General features: G+C 41.6%; 1 long non-coding RNA gene across 1 annotated transcript in view; it reads right to left on the bottom strand.

Annotated features, from left to right (window-relative positions):
- Positions 1 to 2,885: 2,885 nt before the first annotated feature.
- The window catches only part of LOC113629099 (uncharacterized), a 30,896-nt gene continuing 20,089 nt past the window's right edge, over positions 2,886 to 13,692 (bottom strand). Inside the window, exons 2-3 of the long non-coding RNA XR_003436392.1 lie at positions 7,830 to 10,214; positions 2,886 to 3,045 (exon numbers count right to left, since the gene is read on the bottom strand). This is a non-coding gene — a long non-coding RNA (uncharacterized LOC113629099). The remainder of the gene's footprint in view (positions 3,046 to 7,829; positions 10,215 to 13,692) is intronic.

Here is a 13,692-nt window from a genome sequence, read left to right as displayed (position 1 = left end):
GGGTGGGGGAGGGATGGATTGGGAGTTTGGGATTAGCAGATGCAGACTGTTACATGTAGGATGGATAAACAACAAGGTCCTACTGTAGAGCACAGGGAACTATATTCAATAGCTTGTGATAAACCGTAATGGAAAAGAATATGAAAAAGAATATATACATGTATAACTGAGTCACTTTGCTGTACAGTAGAAATTAAACACAAGGGGACTTCCCTGGTGGTACAGTGGTTGAGAATCCGCCTGCCAATGCAGGGGACATGGGTTCGATCCCTGGTCTGGGAAGATCCCATATGCCACGGAGCAGCTAAGCCTGTGAACCACCGACTACTGAGCCTGTGCTCTAGAGCCCTCAAGGCACAACTACTGAGCCCGCATGCCGCAACTACTGAAGCCTGCACACCTAGAGCACGTGCTCCACAACAAGAGAAGCCACTGCAATAAGAAGCCCACGCACCACAACAAAGAGTAGCCCCTGCTCGCCACAACTAGAGAAAGCCCGCGTGCAGCAACGCAGCCAAAAATAAATAAATAAATGAACTTAAAAAAGAAAAGAAATTAAACACAACATTGTAAGACAGCTATACTTCAATAAATCTTCTTTTTAAAAAAGAAGTTTTATGAGGCAGGAACCTTTACTAAAGTTAATGCCACCAAAGAAATCAGGTGAATTAGAACTGAAGACCCCCCACCAGATTAAGGGTTTAACTTTTTGTGGTTTATATGAAAATTGAGACCTGAACAAAAAAGTAGATGGGACTTTTCAAAATTTTGAAGTTTTAAAATTATACAAGTAATGGACTATTAGAGAAAATTTGGGGAAAAAAGAAGAGCTATATCATCTGAAGGGGTCCAGCATATGCTACTGTGGCATAAAAATTATTTTGAGCAGAAGGCATTTGAGGTCCCAAAAGAACTCAATTGTCATAAATCCCCTCCCCAGGAGCAACAAGGAAAGGTTGACTCATCGCCGTAGATGAGAAGTCTCACAAAAACTATTGTATCGTCTATCTATTCTCCTAAAGCCCATTTATATTTCTAAGAAGTCATTTGTTTTCCCATAAGTCCCCTTTCTCCCTCTCCTCTTCCCTTATTAAGAAGTCACTTGTTTTCCTGTATCTTTCTCTCTCTCCCCTTCCCCTTAAGATGGTATATAAGCTCCAAATTCTAGCCTTCCCTTTGAGTCACAATTTTCTGTGAACTCCCCTATGTATGTTAATAAAAATACATGATTAAATTTTGTTGTGTTATCTCTTGCTAATCTGTCATTCGTTAGTTTAATTCACAGGCCTTCAGAACCAGAACTTAAGAGGACAGAGTAAAAGTTTTTCCTCCCTGATATACCGTCAGTTCACTATCAGCTTAACACAACCATTTTCAATTTTGCATATTTTTCTTCAATTTTTTCAACTCCATTTACTTTTTTACATAATTATAATTATTGTTAGTATTATGAGTACTCCTCCATGATGCTATATATCCCTCCAAGTTATAACTTAATGACTACTAAATATTTCCATTGAGATAATATACAAGATGTTTCTTAACTAGCTTTCTAGTGCAACCATAGATTTGGGTTGCACTAGAAAGCTATTTGTTGCATATTTGTTGGGTATTTAGATAGCTTCTGACTTTTTAAAATTATAAGCAATTTGGAAAAAAGTCTTTTAGCATAAAACTTTTTCTTCTTTTAAAATTACTTCCATGAGTTAGCTTCAACTGCTGTAGCCTTTGAAAGGGGAACGTTGGGTTAAATAGCTATCTCTCGGGGAGATGACAGTGGTAAAGTAACACAGAAAATGTATGACATTCTTTTATAAATTAAAGGACTTAAGTCTTGGGTAAAATCATAAATAAAGGCCGTGAAAAAACTTAAAAATCATTTAGTGTTTGGAAGAAGTGCAAACATGATGAGAATTATTTAGAAAGAGGAATTATTTGAACTAGGTAATTTGAGATTCAAGAGCAGTCCCTTGAATTTTTCACGAAACAAAACAAAACATACTAGTGGATTAATTTAGCAACAAGTTTGTGGAAGCTTGGGTGAACGAGTTTTCTTTTAAGTGAGAAGGGCCAATTTAAGAGAATAATTGCTGGTGAAAGTTCCGTTATCAAATTTTCATTTGGTTTTCACTAGCTTTCATTTGGAGGGAAGGATAAACGATCAGACAAAAAACAATTGGTACTCCCAGTTATCTGACTACCAAAAGAAGAGTCAAGTTAGCTGAACCTTTTCTTCCAAGTACTTGCCTTCAATTAGCCATTTGTCCTTCATTAGATGAGCCCAGATACCAATTATTCTAACAGGCAATTGATTAGGAGATTTCAAAAAAGGCAGCAACAACAAAGAAATGTTTGTTTTGAAGAGCCACAAGCTATTCATTTTAAAAAGACAGGAGAAAACCAAGCCACATTACAACTCAATTTAGAACTTTTTTCCTGCCTTGTAATGGAAGGAAGGCAAAGTCAATTTTCATCTTGAGTACCATTTCCTCCTACTCGATTTCACTACAGTGGGCTTTCCACTAATGATGTTTGACATTTCTGAGTCAAGGCTACATTTATGAGTTGTAATCTGCTAGGTAAAAGCTGAGGAAATGACTGAAAGTTCATTGTGCCCTCCCAACCCCTACCCTACCAACCTCCTCCTGTTCTCTCAGGGTGTTAGATTTAATCACAGCTGTTGTAAACCCTGTTACACTCTTCCTAAACACTTTTGACAGGACCAAAAATATGAATCTGCACAGAGAGCTTTTCATAAACTATCAGGAGTCCTTTTCCTTTTTTGCCAGCTGGTAGTTAGTCCAAATACTGCTTTATAAATAAATCATCTGCAGGCATCCTCATCAGGTCAGTTCCAAACGCGGCAGTTCAAAGAAAACAAGAAAGCACTTACCAGTTAATTTTCTGCGAGGAGAGAAGCTTTTGTGATGTGTGGTGTAACCTCCCTGCTCCAGAATGAAATGGAGGGTGGTTTTCAGAACAGCTACGTTGGACACTCTTCTCCCAGCCTCCTCGTTTGGCTTTTATCTGGCTTTTGAAATGACACTGTAGAGGAGAATGATGTTGGGTTTCACTTGAATGTGGTTCTTCCCTTCCTATCCTACCCTCCATAAAAATTCATCATGTATTCCAGGAGAAAAGTAAGCAATGAACACACTGCACAAATTCTTTTACTCAGCGTGTACACGTGTGTAACTGAGGTTTGTTTTTTGAATAGAAATCATTACTGTTGGCTGCAGTGCCGCAGGCTGAAAACCAGTGATGGGGGAGGCACCAATCCCTCCTTTGTTTGGGTGGACTTTTGCTTATGAAAAGTCAATTTAAATTTCATTCCAGACTTCCCTGGTGGCAGAGTGGTTAAGAATCCGCCTGCCAATGCAGAGGACACAGGTTCGAGCCCTGGTCTGGGAAGATCCCACATGCCGTGGAGCAACTAAGACCGTGCACCACAACTACTGAGCCTGCGCTCTAGAGCCCACGAGCCACAACTACTGAGCCCACGTGCCACAACTACTGAAGCCCGCGTGCCTAGAGCCCGTGCTCCACAACAAGAGAAACCACCGCAATGAGAAGCCCGCGCACCGCAAAGAAGGGTAGCCCCCACTTGCCGCAACTAGAGAAAGCCCGTGCGCAGCAACGAAGACCCAATGCAGCCAAAAATAAATAAATAAAATAAATTTATTTTAAAAAATTTAATTCCAACAATGGGATGAAAAGAACCTTAGAATGTCAAAGGAGAGCTCTTCAAATGCACCAGGGCTCATTAGGAGAGAGATTTTATTTCCTGGGTTTCAGTGTTTTTCTGATAGGGAAGAATCAGAATCACACCTTAGTTAGGTATGTTTTTTTTTTTTAATTTAAATTTTTTAGACAGCAGGTTCTTATTAGTTATCTATTTTATACATATTAGTGTATATATGTTAATCCCAATCACCCAATTCATCCCAGTTAAATATGTATTTTAATTTTTATTTCTTTACTTAGGTGGGTTGAGAATTTTCCAGGCTTTGAGGAAATTAAAGGTCTGATTCTTATCTCTCATCTTATCTGTGGCCCTGGCAGATGAAGGCATGTCTGTGTACCTGAAGCAGGACTCAGAATTCAGAAACTCACGGGGTGAGATGTGTGGAGGCTGACAGGAAGCCAGCCTTGATGCGGCTGACTTGTCCGTCTGCAAAGCTAATGTGATTTTCATAACGCCTAACGCCAACTTGAGAAACTGAACATTATTGGGTCATAAAACGTTGTTAGGCAAGCTAATTGAACACTGTTAGCTGAGCAGCCAGAAGAACACACAATTTGCATTTGTCTGCTGTGAATGCTGAGGGCTTAGCAGAATGTGCCACTGCGAAATATGCCTCTTCGGAGAATAAGAATTATTTTGAGCTGTTTATTTTAATGAACTGCAGGCATAGAAGAAGCTCTGAAAACAGAATAGAAGTTACCCATTTGTAAGGGAAATTTTACATTTGTAAAGAAAATTTACATGAGAAAAGGGGTCTGTATCAGGAAGACAGCTATTATACTTCTTCATCTGAGAGACTTATCTGCTTGACCCAGCCGCCTTTGTTTACCGAACATTTCCTCTTTTCACCTTCTGGTGAATTGCCTTCCTGGACCTTTAAGCCCCAGACCCCATCCCTTTCCTTAGCTCAGGATGGAATATAATCCTCAATCTTCTGGCCACCTTTTAAGCGGGGCTTCTGTATGTATATAATTTAAAAAATTTTTCCTCTAGGGCTTCCCTGGTGGTGCAGTGGTTAAGAATCCGCCTGCCAATGCAGGGGACACGGGTTCGAGCCCTGGTTCGGGAAGATCCCACATGCCGCAGAGCAACTAAGCCCGCGCACCATAACTACTGAGCCTGCGCTCTAGAGCCCGCAAGCCACAACTACTGGGCTGCGTGCCACAGCTACTGAAGCCCGCATGCCTAGAGCACGTGCTCCACAACAAGAGAAGCCACCGCAATGAGAAGCCCGTGCAACAAAACAAAGAGTAGCCCTTGCTTGCCACAACTAGAGAAAGCCCCCGCGCAGCAACGAAGACCCAACACAGCCAGAAATAAATAAATTAATTAAAAAAAATGTTTTTTCCTCTATTATTCTGTCTTTTTTACGGGGTGGGAGTGGGGTACTTAGCCAGGAACAATGAAAAGTAGAAGGAAAATTATTTTTCCTCCTCTAAAAGACAAAGTCTAGAAAATCAAAAGCAGCGATCTCCACTGAGGGTGGGGTGGGAGCAGAGCGGAATAACCCTGGGGGAGGGAGTGGGTACGCTTCTTCAAATTACAAATATCCCTTGGCACCATAAGGATGTACACTCGTCCACGTTTGCCCCTAGTCCCTTGATTCCACAGAAATAATCACTATTAATAAACAGGGCGTATCTTTTGTCAGTGTTATCTGAGTTGGTGAAGGAGGTCATAGTAAACCATCTGCTGGAGGTGATATCCAGTCACCAGTTCCCACCCCTTGGCATCAGCTATATTAGTATTTACTGAGTTATATGCTGTCTTCTGTAATCACACAAAAGCACAATTTCATCCATAAAAGACATTTTTGAGGAGAATTTCAGGAAGTTTTGGTTACTTTAGATGGTTTGGGGTTTATTTTCTGGTAGTGGAGTGAGAAGCATTGAGCAGCAAAGGACAGAGAAAGAAGACAGAAGAAATGACATTTCACAAGCATTTACTGTGTGCCAAGCATAGTTTAAACACAGCCCACCCTGAAACCCAGGAAAATATGTCAGCCTTTTTATTTTTACGTTTTACCTACCACCTAAAACAACCGAGTTGTAACAGAAGTTTACTTAGCTTTGAAATTGGTCCCCCCAAATCAAGGACATTAAATAAAATCTCTCTCCTAGTCAGCCCTATAGTCTATAGTCTGCTATGTGTCTGAGGAGCTCCCTCTGACATCCTAAGGTTTGCCTTATAGTTGATCCTTTATTCAAAAGTAGTTAAAGCTGAAGTGCTCAGGTGTGCTAGACATAACTTACTTGCATTGGTTAAGCTGGTGAGTCCGTTCATTGGAGGTCTGTTAAGGGAACCTCTCCTGTAAATTGCAGAGTTGGAGTTCAGTCCTGAGCATTCTGACTCCAAATACCATGCTCTTAAGACACGTAACTATTAGACTGTGCAGCTTTCTATGAGAGGAGATGTTTCCAGAATTGAGAGACTAGGAGGAAGGGGCAGGAATGACTTCTGCCAAATGAAAGGCTTTCAGGACGGTTCCCGCACGTTCTAAATCACTGCAAGTTCTCTGAAGCCTCGTGTGGTCAGGGTTTCAAGGGGTCTTTCCAGAGGGGCACATGTGTATAAGCAGGTCTATAGGGCCAGCTGGGCTCAGAGGGGAAGATACACAGTGCCTCTATCATATTGTTTTGGGGATTGGGATCTTTCTCTAAAAATAGCTTTTCTCCACTGATGCTAGAAATTTCACTGTTAGAAAATTGTTCTTTTGAAGAAATTCCATTTTATTTTATTATTGATTTAATTTTTGGCTGCGTTGGGTCTTCGTTGCTGCATGTAGGCTTTCTCTAGTTGTGGCAAGCAGGGGCTACTCTTTGCTGCAGTGCATGGGATTCTCATGGCAGTGGTTTCTCTTGTTGCAGAGCACAGGCTCCAGGCGCGCAGGCTTCAGTAGTTGTGGCTCGCGGGCTCTAGAGCGCAGGCTCAGTAGTTGTGGCACACGGGCTTAGTTGCTCCACAGCATGTGGGATCTTCCCGGACCAGGGATCAAACCCATGTCCCCTGCATTGGCAGGCGGGTTCTTAACCACTGCACCACCAGGGAAGTCCCGAGGTTCCATTTTAAAAGACAGGCTTTCTATTAATCAAGTGAAGCTCTAGTAGTTAGAATGGACTGGGTAATTTTAAGATGATCATCCCCTCTCCCTACCCCAACCCCTCCAGAAAAAATTGGGGTCAGCAACTTGGCCTCCCATCTTACGATATGATCAAGAATATCTTTATTCTTTTCTTTTCTTGTTTGATGTTAAAATAGCACACTTGCCCCAAACACCTGAATACTCTGATGATAGAAATTTCAGAAATAGACATTTGGGAGAATATAATCAGGTCACATTGGTTTTTGTTAATGGTCATTTCTAGCCTTTTTGTTGTTGTTTGCAAAAAAAAAAGAAAAAAAGAAAAAAAATTGACCCAGAACATAACCACTAGAAAAGAGATAATATGATACAGATGGACATTTTCTTTTAAAAGAAACTAATTTGTGAAAAAGGGAAAGACTTCACTTCTTTTGAGTTTTTTTCCTCTTATACAGGGAGATGACTGCCTTCACATGTAAATGCCCTTCTTAGGCCTGTTTCTTTGTGGTAGACAGAGTCAGAGATTAGACTTTGGGGTCTTTACTGGGTTAACAGTAAGGCTTGGGACCATGCAAAGCTTTTCCTCGGGACTCACAGTTGCAGACTCTGTGTTTCTGGGAGGTCACATAGAGAAGCCATGCCCACCTGGCCATACAGGGCAGCTTCCATGCAACTTAAACCAGAGAATTCTTAATGGGCACAGAGGACAAAGGCTTCATCAAATTCTTGCTTTAAATTCTGTTTGGCCCCTGCAGGAACCCAACCTTGAGGATACTTAGAAATTCTGTTAAAGGATTTAGCAAATAGCTTTTTAATTAAGATACACAAAGCTTTAATTCCCTGTGGAAAACAGCTTCTATTGTCTTTCATTGGAAAAAAACCTTCTCTTTTAATATGCCAAATGCCAAATCAAATGAAAACTACATACAGGGATTTAGAATGATGTTCTTAACTATCAGATGCTCAGGGCCTGAAACTTTTGGAGGCTAATAAAACACTCACTTCTCAGAAGGTGCCCATGCAGTGCAGCAGCAGGGAGGCTGGTGGGCAAAGGCTTCCGGGCTCTGTGCTCTGAATCTTTGTGGTAAAATAATTTCTCCGGGAGAACTGGCCGCAGCTACCCCGAGTCTTGGAAGAAGTATTTCCTCTTTTTGTAACCAAGGGAGGTAAATAATCTTTTAACTTATTGCCCTAGGGAAAAAAAAATGCGGTTTGCCAGTGGTTAAATAAATCTGGTATATGTCTCTTAGTTAACAGGCATCTGGGTGACACCATCCTTGGCTCTGACTCGAGAGAAAGGAGGGCTCTGGACGTTCAGACTCTTTAATTATGCTGCTTTTCTTGTTAAGCTGCAGATTATGGATATGATGTAAGTGTATCTGGATTTTTCTAAAATGTCACATTTGGGGAAAGGAAAAGGATCGAAGAATAAAGCATATTTTCTTGGCTTCTGTAACTGGTTCAATCACTGCTTGCGTTTTTCATTAGGAAATTGGTAGCCTGCGAGCGTACTGCAGCTGCAGATGTGTTTTGTTTGCAGTGCACAGTGTTTTCTAGAGTTTGAATTAATTTCCATCATTTAAAAATCAAGGGATCTTACACAGACATCAGAATGTTGGCTCCTCATGAAAAAAATTACCAGATCAGGGTAACCACGGGCCTGCATCCCACGAGGATACACTTGGATGAGGCTGAGTAGGGGCCGCGCCTCATGCCACCTGGCCACTTCCGGCAGGGCATTTCTTTCCATGTCGACACTTTTCTCCCCTGCCTCACTCACTCACTCATGGACCACATTCATCTGGATCTTCTGGGAGTTTGCACTTGCAACCCTCATGTCCCTTTCCGATTCTTTTCCTCTTGAGTTTCTTCAGTTTAGGACAATTGCGTACACAGAAATGTAAGTCACTGGGCAATCATTTTTATTGCATAAGGAATTTTAGGTTTGGTCATTTAAAAAATATGAATTCCCAGTGCTTCCCTTCTAAAACCTGACTGCATTATAAAGTATGATTAAATCAACAAAACTGGCTTCAACTAGCTTAACTATGGAACACTGGTGGCTGAAAAGGAAGAGCAATGGAAGAGATCTGCCCCGTGCAGATAATAATAGAGAGCTCTGTCTTTAGTGAATTTTAAACCAGTAATAAAACCAAAACCTTCTGCTTTTTGTGATCACTGTGTGCCAGCAATTCTAAACAACTGGAAAAAAATCTTTAAGTTCTTTAAAATCTTTAAGTTCTAAAAAATATTGCTGTGATTATATTAAGGGAACCACTGACTGAAACTGCCTGCCAGTGGCCAGGCATGATAGTAACCACTTGCATGAATTATCTTACAACAGGAGGTCTTGGTAAGGAACGAGGAACTAACAAGCTGCCACCCACCAGAAGAATTCGGGAAAGGTCAAAAGGACAGAGGAAATGCCAGTCCATATGTCCTACCAACCTCCTAGAATCCTTCTTGCTGGAATCCATCTCGGCTGAGCAATGCATGTGCCATCAGGATGGACCCTGAGTCAGAATGACTGGCCAGAGACAACCTGGAAACTAAGCCCATTACCGTACAACGTGAGACTGCAGGCCACATGGCAGAGCGGTTTTCCTGGGCTCCCTTACCCTCCTGCTCTCCGCCCAGGTGCCCCTTCCCAATAAAGTCTCTTGCTTTGTCACCAAGTGTGTCCCCTTGTACAACTTATTTCCAAGTGTTAGACAAGAGCCCGATCTCAGGCCCTGGAATTGGCCCCCCTTCCTGCAACGATTATTCTGACTTTTAATTACATATACATAATTAAGTAAATTTTATTTTTTGGGACTTCCCTCTTGGTGCAGTGGTTAAGAATCCACCTGCCAGTGCAGGGGACACAGGTTCAAGCTCTGGTCCAGGAGGACCCCACATGCTGTGGAAGCAACGAAGCCTGTGTGCCACAGGCTTATCTGGAGAATGGGGATCATGATATTATCTACATCAGAGTGTTGTGAGATTTCTATAAGACAGTATAGTAAAGCACATAAAGAGTAAGGTCTCAATAAACGTTTACATTATCATTACTTGCTATGAATTGCCCAAGGTGCTTTTCACTTATACAATCTGTTGATGAAGTGCTATTATTACCTATCCACTTTGTGGCAGGGACCATAACTGCCTCCTGAAAATCCATTCCTTTCTTCTTTCTTACCTTCAGAACCACAATTTTATTTAGGAAATAAATATTGTTGTTGTATCCAGATAAAACGCTACATTTCCCAGCTTCCACGGATGCTGAGAATGACCACTAGGATTTACGTAGAAAACATGGGCTGGGGCTTGAAGAAAAGCTGGCTCTGCTTTGGAGGGATGCTTTGGAAGGTCGACCAGATGACTGAAGATTCAGCAGCTCTTTAGGAACTACAAGGGAAGGAAAAGTGCAGGAGAGATGTTACAAAAAGCCTAGACTCCTCGAGACCTCAGCCTGGAAATTCTTGAGGCTGTATTACAATCTCCCACCTCCAAACTTATTGTTCATTAGAAATATAAGCCTTTATGTGTTTGGGTCACTACTACTTTGAGTTTGTTGTTATTATATTTTATTATATTTTGCCAAACCAAATTGTAACTCACATCCACAACACCATGCTAAAATCCTTAAAAAATAATAATAACTTCATCATTCGAGATATCATTATAGGGAATTCCTTGGCGGTCTGGTGGTTAGGACTCCACGCTCTCATTGCCAAGGGCCTGGGTTCCATCTCTGGTGGGGGTATAATCCCACAAGCCATGTGGCACAGCCAAAAAAAAAAAAAAGAATCATTATAATTATATTAAAGTCTCATTGTGTGAGGTAACCCGGGTAAGTCTGTCTTGAAACAAACAAAAAACTTTGGGAATATACCTCACAGTGTTGTTGTAAAGATGGAATAAAAAGAAAGCAAGCACATGAATTGACTTGCCTGATACAGTCCCTGGCATGTCGTGATTATTTGGTTTGTAGTGGCTAACATGATAGGGCTATCCCAAAGGGAATCAAGCGTGAGAAAACTTTGCCTTGTCCTTGGAGTAGAAAGCAGGGACAATTATGTTACTAGCTCATCAGTTGACAGTATGTATCATTATCTTTTTTGTCTGATAAATTCATTATTCAAGAGGATTTCAGTTCAAGAGTGATTGAGAAGATAAGTCATAAAGGAGGGTCAATAGACTTCCTGAGTCTGGAAGCACAAAAGGAGTGACTTTCTAGTCAAAGATGATGCCAGGCCACAATTTGTAATCTCCTGATGTTGGGTTTCTGGTCTATGAGAGAAAACGTATCCTTGTACCCTGTATCTAAGCTCTGAACTGATCATGTCACAGTTTAATGTCTAGGTAGGATGTGTATTCAGAAAAGCACAGCTGTGCCTGGTCCAGAGAGCTTGGCTCATCACTGCCTGATGCTTGACTCCTATTTGCTGGTCATACAACCAGCATATCACGACACAGAACAGGAATGAACTCAGTGGCTCTGTGTGTTTCTGAACAGTGGAAACATCTACAAAGATTGTCTCCCTAACCTGTGGTGGTCAGTGTGATTAATGGGTGACTTTGAAACTTTCAGACAGATGGTCATTGCCAAAAACCCTCAGTGAAGTCACAATTCACATGCTGAGGAGAATTTTTTTAATTGGCTCAGTCTGTTTCAGCATCATACTCTTTTCAGTTAAGCTATAAAAGAGAAATAAAATGTCAGAGACAGCGCCCAGTCGATGTATATTTATCTCATCTTAAGTTTATTCTCACCGGACTTAGGAAACGGGCCTCTCTGAAAATTGTTGGCCATGTCATGAGACATCTTTTGTGAAGCCACAGTGTCCAAGATGATGTGCAAAGCACATAAGACTACTGCTTTCCCAGCATTTTGTCCTGCTTATCCAAACAATGGCCTAATTTAAGTGGAAGGAAACATTTTCTATGGCAGCCATTCATAGATAGTTCATACATAGATAGTGTAGAATTGGTAATCACATTCTAATGTTATAAATTGTTTTATGACATTAAAAAACAAGCTAACTCAATTCTATGGTATACATAGGAGACATACCTAAATCAAAGAGATTATGCCACCTTCATACAATGGAGTCTTCTGCAGGTGACAAAGGAATAAAGAATATCTCTAGGGCTTCGCTGGTGGCACAGTGGTTAAGAATCTGCCTGCCAATGCAGGGGACACGGGTTCGAGCCCTGGTCTGGGAAGATCCCACATGCTGTGGAAGTAACTAAGCCCGTGTGCCACAACTACTGAGCCTGTGCTCTAGAGCCCACAAGCCACAACTACTGAAGACCGGGTGCCACAACTACTGAAGCCCGCACAACTAGAGCCCGTGCTCCGCAACAAGAGAAGCCACCGCGATGAGAAGCCCGTGCACCGCAACGAAGCGTAGCCCCCGCTTGCCGTAACTAGAGAAAGCCCGCGTGCAGCAACGAAGACCCAGTGCAGCCAAAAATAAATAAATAAATGTATTTTTTTAAAAAAAGGAATATCTCTACATACTGATGTAGAGTGTTCAGCAAGATAAATTCAGTAAAAAAAAAAAAAAAAAAAAAAAAAAAAAGATGGGTCCAGAACTATATTACAGTATGCTACTTTTGGAGTAAGTGTTGGGCTATACTCTGAAGGCCTACAAGGCCTGCACTTGCTCAGCTTCAAGACCAAAGAAAGAGCCTGGAGTCAGCAACAGAGACATCAATGGTTTAATGGATGGGGGATCCTACACGTCTGAAGCAAGGTCCTGGAGTGACATCCCACTGTGTGCTGCAGCCTGTGGGCAGCACATGGTGGCGGTCTTCACACCCAGGGGAAGGGAAGATTGCCAGGTATGGGGGGAATTGACATTAGGTTGGTTCATTAGTTACCAGGGAAACCAGCAGAGGGGCATGCCCCTCACTGTCCCTTTGGTAAGAACAATCTCTATGTAAAACAACTATACCCCAATTAAAAAAACAACAACAATAATCTCTAGCTGGGGCCTGGGGCAAGTGCACAGGAATGTCAGTCATGTGAGTAAGGTATAGATGAAGCAGACACTGGTAGGGCAGAGGATGTACAGAGAGCAAGAGAATAGCCATCTTGAGTGGTCTGACCATACAGTAAGATAGAGTGTATGTGTATGTATGTATCTACGTGTGTGTATGTATATGTATATATTGACAAAGATTCTTTGCTTGACCAAACTTTACTCCATCTCCCCTGAACCCTCTCTTCACCAAGGATTCTTTCTTGCAAAATCTAGTTTTAGCAAGAATCCTGCTAAGTCAGTTTAGGAGAACTCCCCACAGATGCCTGATATATATGCTAAATTACCAGCCTCTTTCTCAACCACCCCCAAAATTTAAGTAGTTTCCAAGCTTCTGGAATATGCCCCTAGGTTTCATTTTGAGGCTCTAGACCTTTGGTGGGATTTTCGCCCTCTCCTGAGGAAGAAAACTTCTTTCACATTTATTTTTTTAATTGAAGTATAGTTGACTAACAATGTTGCGTTAATCTCTGCTATACAGCAAAGTGATTCAGTTATACATATATATACATTCTTTTTTTTTTTTTTTTTTTATTTTTGTTATTTTTTTTTTTTTCCTTTTTTTTTTTTTTTTTTGCGTTATGTGGGCCTCTCACTGTTGTGGCCTCTCCCGTTGCGGAGCATAGGCTCCGGATGCACAGGCTTAGCAGCCATGGCTCACGGGCCCAGCCGCTCCGCGGCATGTGGGATCTTCCCGGACCAGGGCACGAACCCATGTCCCCTGCATCGGCAGGCGGACTCTCAACCACTGCGCCACCAGGGAAGCCCTATACATTCTTTTTTAAAATACTTTTTTCCATTATGGTTTATCATAGGATACTGATATAGTGCTTTGT

This window comes from Aethalodelphis obliquidens, unplaced genomic scaffold (assembly GCF_003676395.1).
Source record: "Aethalodelphis obliquidens isolate GAN/ISIS:26980383/991018 unplaced genomic scaffold, ASM367639v1 scaffold2, whole genome shotgun sequence".
NCBI lineage: Eukaryota > Metazoa > Chordata > Mammalia > Artiodactyla > Delphinidae > Aethalodelphis > Aethalodelphis obliquidens.
This window is presented reverse-complemented; position numbering and strand designations above follow the sequence as displayed.